General features: G+C 40.0%; 1 pseudogene; it reads left to right on the top strand.

The window, feature by feature from the left end:
• The first annotated feature begins 9,769 nt into the window (after positions 1-9,769).
• LOC110142707 (olfactory receptor-like protein OLF4) lies at positions 9,770-10,749 on the top strand (annotated as a pseudogene).
• The last annotated feature ends 509 nt before the right edge of the window (positions 10,750-11,258 follow it).

The following is an 11,258-nucleotide window of genomic DNA, read 5'->3' as shown; positions in this document are numbered from 1 at the left end:
CAGAAAAACATCTATTTCTGCTTTATTGACTATGCCAAAGCCTTTGACTGTGTGGATCACAATAAACTGTGGGAAATTCTGAAAGAGATGGGAATACCAAACCACCTGACCTGCCTCTTGAGAAATCTGTATACAGGTCAGAAAGCAACAGTTAGAACTGGACATGGAACAGCAGACTGGTTCCAAATAGGAAAAGGAGTACATCAAGGCTGTATATTGTCACCCTGCTTATTTAACTTATATACAGAGTGCATCATGTGAAATGCTGGGCTGGATGAAGCACAAGCTGGAATCAAGATTGCTGGGAGAACTATCAATAACCTCAGATATGCAGATGACACCACTCTTATGGCAGAAAGCAAAGAAGAGCTAAAGTGCTTCTTGATGAAAGTAAAAGACGAGAGTGAAAAAGTTGGCTTAAAGCTCAACATTCAGAAAACTAAGATCATGGCATCTGGTCCCATCACTTCATGGTAAATGGATGGAGAAACAGTGGAAACAGTGGCAGACTTTATTTTGGGGGGCTCCAAAATCACTGCATATGGTGATTGCAGCCATGAAATTAAAAGACACTTACTCCTTGGAAGAAAAGTTATGACCAACCTAGACAGCATATTATAAAGCAGAGTCATTACTTTGCCAACAAAGGTCTGTCTAGTCAAGGCTATGGTTTTTCCAATAGTCATGTATGGATGTGAGAGTTGGACTATAAAGAAAGCTGAGTGCTGAAGAATTGATGTTATTGAATGGTGGTGTTGGAGAAGACACTTGAGAGTCCCTTGGACTGTGAGGAGATCCAACCAGTCCAAACTAAAGGAAATCAGTCCTGAATATTCATTGGAAGGACTGATGTTGAAGCTGAAACTCCAATACTTTGGCCACCTGATGGGAAGAGCTGACTCATTGGAAAAGACCCAGATTCTGGGAGGGACTGGGGGCAGGAGGAGAAGGGGATGACAGAGGATGAGATGGTTGGATGGCATCATCGACTCAATGGACATGAGTTTGAGTAAACTCCGGGAGTTGGCATTGGACAGGGAGGCCTGGCATGCTGCAGTCCATGGGGTCACAAAGAGTCAGACTGACTGAGTGACAACTGAACTGAATCCTGGGGAAACTAAATGACTATATTGAGAAAGTTAAAATCAGTTCCTGTGACCCATATTTTATTGGATAAAATGTGAGCATTACACTCCTATGCTGCTTTAGCAAATTACTATACTAGTGACTTGTGGCTTCTCAGGTGGCACAGGGATAAAAAGTCTTCCTGCCAACGTAGGAGACGAGGATTCGATCTCTAAGTTGGGAAGATCCCCAACTTGTTTACATTTGGAGTAAACATTTCTTACATGGAATAGGAAATGGCAACCCACCCCGGTATTCTTGCCCAGAAAATCTCATGGACAGAGGAGCCCAGCAGCCCATGAGTCACAAGGCGTGGGACATGACTGAGCACTGAGCATGCATATTAGTGGCTTAAAAAAATTAATGTAGAGATCAGAAGTCAAAAGTCATCTCTTCAGGCTTAATATAAGACGTCTGTAAAAGTGATCCATCAGGACACTCAAGGGAAGGAAAGCATTGCCTTCCTAGATCACTTCCTGTAGGTTACCTGCATTGCTTGTCTCATGGTCATTCCTCATCTTCAAAGGCAGTAGCATCTCTCTGCTGACTCCAATACTTCTCTCTCCACCACATTTAGGGGACCACTGCCATTATTTATATCAACCTGGATAATCCAAGGTAATCTTCTCATCTTAAGGACAATGTTAAGCAAATTTATTTTATCTGCTAGCTTTATCCCCCTTTACGTCAGCAAACATATCCAAAAGTTTTTAGGATTAGGATGTAGACATCTTTTTGAGACCCTTATCTTGTCTATTCAAAGTCTTTTTCTGATATATATTATTTGATGTCATTCAAGAGCCCTCATAGAATTGAATACAGAATTTATTAGGGCTTCTGCAGCGAGTAAAATATTTTTCTTACAAAAATTGCACAAAAAGTGAATTTTGGTATAAATCTAAACTTACCAATAACTAACTCTAACACAGGACCATAGCCTTGTTAAAAAGTGACCCACAGGACTTCCCTGGCTGTCCAGTGGTTAAGACGTCACCTTCCAACACAGACGGTGCAGGTTCTTTCCCTGGTCAGGGAGCTAAGACACCACATGCCTCGAGGCCAAAAAACCAAAACATAAAACAGAAGCAATTAAAAAAAAAAGAAAGTGACCCACAGATCAGGACCTGCAGTGTCACACCTCTAGGAGTGCTAAAAATGCAGAGTCCTTGGGCCCACTGGGAGACATAGTTCCTCAGAATTTGCACTTGAATTAAAATCCCTAGTGATTTGTATGCACAGTGAAGTGGAAGAAGTGTTGATGTAAATGTGTTTTCTCCTGTTTTTGCTGTTAACATTTGGGGCAGGATAATTATCTGTGGGTGAGTGCTGTCCTGTGTTATGGCCATTTAGCAGCATCCTTCCTGACATTGCCAAATAGCCCCAGGAGAAAAACCACCTCTGGTTGAGAACCACAATCCAGAGTTTGAGAACAGGAAGCAACCTAATAGGATTCAATCAAGACTCCATCTCAAAACTGGCTCGTAATTTTCATCAGAACATTAAACACCTCTAAACCTCACTCCTGAAACAGAGGATAGAGTTATCTTAGCACTGTCTCACAGAATGTTCTCTAAACATTAAACCAGATCATCCCTATAATGTGCTAAGGTAGGTAGGTTATGGTGCATGACAAAATCGAAATATGTCTCATAACTTACAAACATATTTAATTAGGTGCTAACTGATAGATCCAACTTCAGATATAATTTGAAATTCTTAAAGGTTTTAGCAAAATCATCAGGAAACCAAGGACTGCATTGCCCAGTGAATTACATTAAAGGAAAAAAGTTTCCCTCTCACAAAGAGGGGAATAATAATTTTCTGAGGGTATCATAGACAGTGTTCCCTCCACAGGTCAACGTTTTAAGACCCAGAAAAACTATTGCCTCAGTCTCACACGTTGCAGAAAGCTAAACTCATGGTTGGGATAAGGCGCTAGGAGTTTAGATCCCTGGCAAGAGAATTAATGGAGAGGGGTTAATAAAAGCTGAATTCTTGGGGCTTCCCTGGAGGTCTAGTGATAAAGAATCTACCTGCTAATGCAGAGGACACAGATTCCATTCCTGGTCCAGAAAGATCCCACATGCCTTGGAGCAACTAAGCCCATGTGCCACAACTACTGAGCCTGCACCCTAGAGCCGGGGAGCCACAACTACTGAAGCCCGTGTGCCTGGAGCCTGCGCTCCGCAACAAGAGAAGCCACTGCTGTGAAAAGCCCACACACCACAACTAGAGAAAGCCAGTGTGCAGCAACGAAGACCCAGCACCAACCAATAATAAATAAATAAATCTTTAAAAAAAAACAACCTGAATTTCCCTGACATACAACCTAACACCCTGAGAACAAAGACTCAGCAGGAAAAGTCCTATCTTGTCCAGACCAAGTCCCACGGGGAAATCACATACGCATAGGTAATTGCAATATAAGGGAAATGTACCCTAGGAGAAAACATGGAGAGCTATAACTATTTTGTCTGCTGTATCACTGAGCTTCTAACACCTGGGCATGGATGAGATACAGGTTTTACTCTAGAGTCCTAAATCTGGCTAAAGGACAATGTTTGATCTCTTTTTGCTCTCTTGTCTCAGGACAGAGCTTCAGTTTCTATCACCAACCATCTACTAAGAGATTTCAGACTTCCAGGCAGTTAACTTCCTCTCAGAGTTCCCATGCAGGTGAGTCCAAGAGCCCAAAAGACACTGCTGGGAAGGGTCAGAGAGAAAGAAGTAAAGCATGTCTGCATGAGGTCACCTGAGAATCAATTCAGCCTAGCCCAGAACCCAGAAAACTTGTTTGTTTGCTTGCTTAATTAAATATCAATGTACTTGAATAATGCTAAAAGTGAAGGAAACACTGAAAGCAGTAAGGCAGTGTTCAGTGATGCTAATTAAATGATAGGAAATCAAGCACAATTAGAAGAGCAAAGAGAGGTTAAAGTGCTTTCAGTAAAAGTAGGACATATGCTGCGTTAGCAAATACTTCCTTCTGTTGTGAGGGCTGTCTTTTCATCTTGCTTATGGTTTCCTTTGCTGTGCAAAAGTTTTTAAGTTTAATTAGGTCCAATTTCTTTATTTTTGTTTTTATTTTCGTTACTCTAGGAAGTGGGTCAAAAAAGATCCTGGGTGATTTCTGTCAAATAGAGTTCTGCCTGTTCTCCACTAAGAGCTTTATACTGTCCAGCCTCACATCTACGTCTTTAATCCATTTTGAGCTTCTTTTTGTGTATGGTGTTAGGGAGTGTTCTCATTTCACTCTCATATGTGTCGCTGTCCAGTTTTCCCAACACTACTTATTGAAGGGACTGTCTTTTCCCCACTGTATATTCTTGCCTACTTTGTCAGAGATTAGATGACCGTAGGTACTTAGGTTTCTCTCTAAGCTTGTTGTCCTGTTCCATTGACCCATATGTCTTTCTTTGTGCCAATACCATATTGTCCTGATTACTGTAGCAGAACTTTGCAATAGAGTCTGAAGTGAAGGAGCCTGACTCCTCCAACTCCATTTTTCTTTCTCAAGACTTCTCTGGCTATTCTGAGCCTTTTGCGTTTCCAGATAATTTGTAAAAATTTTTTTTCTAATTCCGTGAAAAATGCCATCAATAACTTGATAAGGATTATGCTGCATCTGTAGATTGCTTTAGGTAGTCTAATCATTTTCACATTATTGAGTAATACTCTTCCAATCGAAGAACAAGGTTATTCTCTCCATCTATCACCTTTGATTTCTTTCATCACTCTTAGAGTTTTCTGAGTATAGATATTTTGCTTCCTTGGGTATGTTTCTTCCTTGATATTTTATTCCTTTTGTTGCAGTGGTAAATGAGATTGTTTCCTTAATTTCTCTTTCTGATCTTTTGTCATTAGTGTATAGGAATGTTAGATGTTTGTGTATTAGTTTTGTATCCTGCAACTTTACCAAAGTCATGCATTAGCCCTAGTAGTTTCTCTGGTGGCATCTTTAAGGTTTTCTATGTGCAGTATATGCAACCAGTAATATGCAATCAGCAATAGCTTTATTTCTTCTCAATCTGGATTCCTTTTATTTTCTAACCAATTTTATTGAAACAAATTTCATCATGTAAACTCAACCATGCAGAAAAGTCAATGTTTCAATAAGTAAGATTTTAGCAGCTGAAATAGAAGCATTTGCTAGTGCACTGTTTGCTTTTTGAAACCTCTAATTCCTCAGAATGATCCTGTTTTTTAGAATTCCATATTTAGTATCAATTTATGCCAGGTAAGATTACATATTAAAAACATCTATAAAGATTCTACAGTTTTACATTGTGGGTTGCTATGCAGACAAGAAAAATAAGTTAAATAATATGAAAGGTATGCAAGATATGGGCTTCCCAGGTGGTTCAGTGATAAAGAATCTGCCTGCCAATGTAGGAGACACAGGTTCAAGCCCTGGGTCAGAGAAGATGCTCTGGAGAAGGAAATAGAAATCCAACCCAGTATCCTTGCCTGAAGAATCTCCATGGACAGAGGAACCTGGCAGGCTACAGTCCTTGGGGTTGCAAAAGGATCGGATACTACTTAGTGACTAAACAGCAACATGGCAAGATAGAAGGCAGGAAAGAATATCTAAAAATTTGGGTTTTAATTAGCAGTGTTCATGTCAGATAATAAGGTGGGGCTTTTTTACCATAAAGATATTAATAACTGATTTAGCTGCTTGATTAGTATTTCCACACATCACTGCATATTAGTGACAAAACATCAAAGATACCCAGAAATGTTGAATCCCTCATGTGCTCTAACTGTTGGTATTTTATCTGGTATAAATATAGCTCAGCTTCAATGAATATATTTGTTGGGATGTTAATACAACACACTTAAACAACAAACTTAAACTCAAAGGTTAAGAACAGGAAGATTAAATTTCTTGGCACACAAAATAATAGTGGCTAAAAGTTGGTAACTTGTATCACTATTTTACATGCTGATCAGATGAGCAAGTAGATAAGTGAAAGCTTTTCTAATAGTCTTAAAAATGTTATGATTTGAAGATGTACTTTTTCTTTAGCTATTATGCATAAGGTTTTGTTTTGTCTTTCATCTTTCTTTACTTTTATACAAAGGCAGCATTTTCTAAGTTATTTTGTTCTGTGTTGCAACCTTTTTTTAGTTCTTTTAAACTGTGATAGGGCTTCCCTATCAGTTGGTAAAATAGCTCAGTTGGTAAAAATCCACCTGCAATGCAGGAAACCCCAGTTAGATTGCTGGGTTGGGAAGATCCACTGAAGAAGGGATAGGCTACCCACTCCAGTATTCTTGGACTTCCCTTGTACCTCAGCTGGTAAAGAATTCGCCTGCAATGTGGGAGACCTGGGTTCAATCCCTGGGCTTGGAAGATCCCCTGGAGAAGGGAAAGGCTACCGACTCCAGTATTCTGGCCAGGGGAATTCCATGGACTGTATAGTTCATGGGGTCCCGAAGAGTTGGACACAACTGAGCAACTTTCACTTTCAAGTTGTGATAGGATGGTAACTGATGCCTTTCATTTTGTTTAACTGATACAAAATAAGCCAGGATCTGATCAAAAGTATTTCATAAAATCTTCCTTAATCTACTGAAAGGTGCTTTGATGAATTTTTCTTTGGTCTGTAGAATTAGGACTGAACTGTTGACTTTACTTGCTACAGTTGCCATCACTTTTTTCTGTGATAAAACTACTGAAATTTGCTTTCCTGGGTAAAGAAGTATTGCCTAAAGATGTCTGCTGTTTGCTTTCAGGGCTTGGGCTGGGATGATATTGTTTATATCTATGAATATGAACATGCTATTTTGCTTGTTACCATTGGGTTTTTTGCTTGCTTGCTTGTTTTGTGGTATCTTGTTCTTCTCAGTGGTCTTGTGTTAGCACTCAGGTAAGCTTTTTCTCCATAGCCAGTCAAATGTTAAACACTCAGTTCAGTTCAGTTGCTCAGTCATGTCCAACTCTTTGTGACCCCATGGACTGCAGCACGCCAGGCCTTCCTGTTCATCACCAACTCCCAGAGTTTATGCAAACTCATGTCCATTGAGTCTCTGATGCCATTCAACCATCTCATCCTCTGTCGTCCTTTTCTCCTCCTGCCTTCAATCTTTCCCAGCATCAGGGTCTTTTCAAAGGATTCAGCTCTTTGCATCAGATGGCCAAAGTATTGGAGTTTCAGCTTCAACATCAGTCCTTCCAATGAATATTCAAGACTGATTTCCTTTAGGATGGACTGGTTGGATCTCCTTAGTCCAGGGGACTCTCAAGAGTCTTCTCCAACACCACAGTTCAAAAGCATCAATTATTTGGCTCTCAGCTCTCTTTATAGTCCAGTTCTCACATCCATACATGACTACTGGAAAAACCATAGCATTGACTAGACAGACCTTTGTTGGCAAAGTAATGTCTCTGCTTTATAATAAGCTATCTAGGTTGGTCATAGCTTTTCTTCCAAGGAAGAATTGTCTTTTAATTTCTTGGCTGTAGTCACCATATGCAGTGATTTTGGAGCCCCAAAAAATAAACTCTGCCACTGTTTCCACTGTTTCCCCATCTGTTTGCCATGACCTGATGGGACCAGGTGCCATGATCTTAGTTTTCTGAATGTTGAGCTTTAAGCCAAGTTTTTCACTCTCCTCCTTCACTTTTATCAAGAGGCTCTTTAGTTCTTCACTTTCTGCCATAAGGGTGGTGTCATCTGCACATCTGAGGTCATTGATATTTCTCCCTGCAGTCTTGATTCCAGCTTGTGCTTCTTCCAGCCCATTATTTCATATGATGTACTCTGCATATAAGTTAAATTAGCAAGGTGACAATATACAGCCTTGATGTACTCCTTTTCCTATTTGGAACCAGTCTGCTGTTCCATGTCCAGTTCTAACTGTTGCTTCCTGACCTGCATACAGACTTTTCAAGAGGCAGGTCAGGTGGTCTCTTTCAGAATTTTCCACAGTTTATTGTGATCCACACAGCCAAAGGCTTTGGCATAGTTGATAAAGCAGAAGTTGATGTTTTTCTGGAACTCTCTTGCTTTTTCGATGATCCAGCGGATGTTGGCAATTTGATCTCTGGTTTTTCTGCCTTTTGTAAATCCAGCTTGAACATCTGGAATTCACAGTTCATGTACTGTTGAATCTTGGCTTGGAGAATTTTGAGCATTACTTTACTAGTGTGTGAGATGAGTGCAATTGTGCAGTAATTTGAGCATTCTTTGGCATTGCCTTTCTTTGGGGTTGGAATGAAAACTGACCTATGAAGGTCATTTTTTTTTATCATGTCATTGTTCATCTCAGATGTTGACTGAGGTTTCAAGAATGATGGCAGTGGGTTTTGAAAACAGTCTTATACTTGTTGGCTTGGAGTTTCACAGAGATAAGTATATTTCACGGTTAATTGTTGAGCTGTAAGACAACTAACCAGGCTACCCAAGTAACTCAGTGGTAAAGAATCCACCTGCCAATGCAGGAGATGAGGGAGATGCCTGTTTGATCCCTGAGTCGGGAAGATCCCCTGGAGAAGGAAATGGCACCCACTCCCAGTATTCTGGCCTGGAAAATCCAATGGACAGAGGAGCCTGGCCAGCTATAGTCGATGCGGTCACAAAGAATCAGACACAACTGAGCAATTGGGCAGGTACCTAAGACAACTAACCATTTAAAACTGAAAAACAGTTCATTGTTTTGTAACAATTCAGTTTTTAAACATAGACATTTCAATTAAAACATGAGTTGCATTTATAACTCAACGCAAATCCAACAGTTGTATTTGGAGTTAAATTATTTTTAAAAACTTATTTAATGAAAAATTAAAAAATAAATAAACATGGATTACCATTAGTACTCCCTTTTCACTCTCTCCTTTATATCTCCTTTTCTTTTTCTTTTTTTTAATATCTTATTTGTTTATTTGGGCTGCTCTGGGTCTTTGTTGCTGCATGTGGGTTTTCTGTCATTGCAGCGAGCAGGGGCTACTCTTCATTGTGGGACATGGACTTCTCATTGTGATGGCTTTTCTTATTGCAGGGCAGAAGCTCTAGATGCACGGGCTTCCGTCGTTGCAGCACATGAGTTCAGAAGTTGTGGCACACAGGCTTAGCTTCTCAAAGACAAATGTGATCTTCTCAGACCAGAAATCAAAGCCATGTCCCCTGCATTGGCAGGCATATTCTTAACCACTGGACCAAGGGAAGTCTTTCTTTTTCTTTTTCTTTTTCTTCATAACACATGTAACTATCTGATATGCTATATGATTTTTATTTGCTTATGCTTTTTCTCCATAATTGAATTTTAGGAGTTTTTGTTTTTCAGCACCCCTACACTCCCTGCATAGGTGGTACCTGGAATATTGTTGAAATTCAATTTGTGTTTTTAAAATGCATAAAAGAATTTCTCTTTAAACAATAAGTAAAGATTATTGTTTTTTCTTTTTTATTGCTTTATTTTCTTTTTATTGTTGGGGCTTGGAAATGAGAGTAAGAGAAGTTTGCTAATTATAGATGACACAAGGAATTCTCTAAAGGGAATCAAAGCCATCAACAAAATATTGAAATTAATTTATTGTTGGCAAAATATAGAATAGTTATATTTCAACAATGTGATAATGGCCATTTGCAAGGAATGCAGTCATGTTATTGTCCCTTTTCCTGATAGTCACTTCCACAAAATGGAACCAAGGAACATAACAGGAGTTTCACAATTTCTTCTTATGGGATTTTCAGAAGAAACAGAATTGCAGCCCCTCATCTTTGGGCTTTTCCTCTCCATGTACCTGATCACTGTGTTTGGAAACCTGCTCATCATCCTGGCTGTCAGCTCAGACCCCCACCTCCACACCCCCATGTACTTCTTCCTCTCCAACCTGTCCTTTGTAGACATCTGCTTCACCTCCACCACCATCCCAAAGATGCTGGTGAATATACAGTGAATATACAGAACAAAGTTATAACTTATGAAGGCTGCATTATCCAGATGCATTTTTTCACACTCTTTATAGGATTGGACAGCTTCCTCCTGACCGTGATGGCCTATGACCGCTTCGTGGCCATCTGCCGTCCCCTGCACTACACGGTCATCATGAACCCTCGTCTCTGTGGAGTGCTGGTGCTGGTGTCCTGGATCATGAGTGCGCTGCATTCCTTGTTAGAAAGCTTAATGGTGTTGCGACTGTCCTTCTGTACTGACTTGCATATCCCTCACTTTTTCTGTGAACTCAATCAGATGATCCAGCTTGCCTGTTCTGACATGTATCTCAATAAAGTAGTGATATATATTTTAGCTGTGCTACTGGGAGGTACCCCTTTTGCTGGTATCTTTTACACTTACTCTAAGATAGTTTCCTCCATACATAGAATCTCATCAACTCAGGGGAAGTATAAGGCATTTTCCACCTGTGCATCTCACCTCTATGTGGTCTCCTTATTTTATTGTACTGGCATAGGAGTGTACCTTAGCTCTGCTGCTCCCCACAGCTCACACTCAAGTGCAACAGCCTCAGTGATGTACACTGTGGTCACACCCATGCTGAACCCTTTCATCTACAGTCTGAGAAATAACGAGTTAAAGAGGAGTCTGAAAATACTCTTTGGAAAGGAAACTATCAAAGAGCCTATTGTCCTAGGGCTTAAGAAGTGCCCACGACAGTAGAGTTCAAAGCCTGAGCCCAGTGTTGCTATGCTTTGAGCAGATTGTGGAATTAGAACCCAATCTTCTGTTCCTCTTCTGTTTTCATTCGAATCTCTGCTTTGGCTTTGACTCTATACAATCTACGTAACTCGCTCTTAAGTTTTATGATATCTCTGATACCTAAAGGTTTTTTTCCTTTGCCATTTTCTTACTCGCCCAATTTTGTTACCAAACTTGGGTTTGGAACATATGAAAGTTCCCATTTATTTCAAGGGGCTACATGAATTCCCTAGGAATAATTTCTTCTCAAATACAATATGTCATTTTGTGTATTTTTTTCTTTCATGTGACTAAAAAAAACAATAGTCATGAATTGTACTGTGTGTGCTCAGCTGCTCTGTCGTGTCCAACTCTGAATACCATGGACTGTAGCCCACCAGGCTCCTCTGTCCATAGAATTTTCCAGGCAGAACACTGGAGGAGGTTGCCAATTCCTACTCCAGGGGATCTTCCCTATTCCTATGGTAAAA

Source organism: Odocoileus virginianus, chromosome 3, assembly GCF_023699985.2.
Source record: "Odocoileus virginianus isolate 20LAN1187 ecotype Illinois chromosome 3, Ovbor_1.2, whole genome shotgun sequence".
Taxonomy (NCBI): Eukaryota; Metazoa; Chordata; class Mammalia; order Artiodactyla; family Cervidae; genus Odocoileus; species Odocoileus virginianus.
This window is presented reverse-complemented; position numbering and strand designations above follow the sequence as displayed.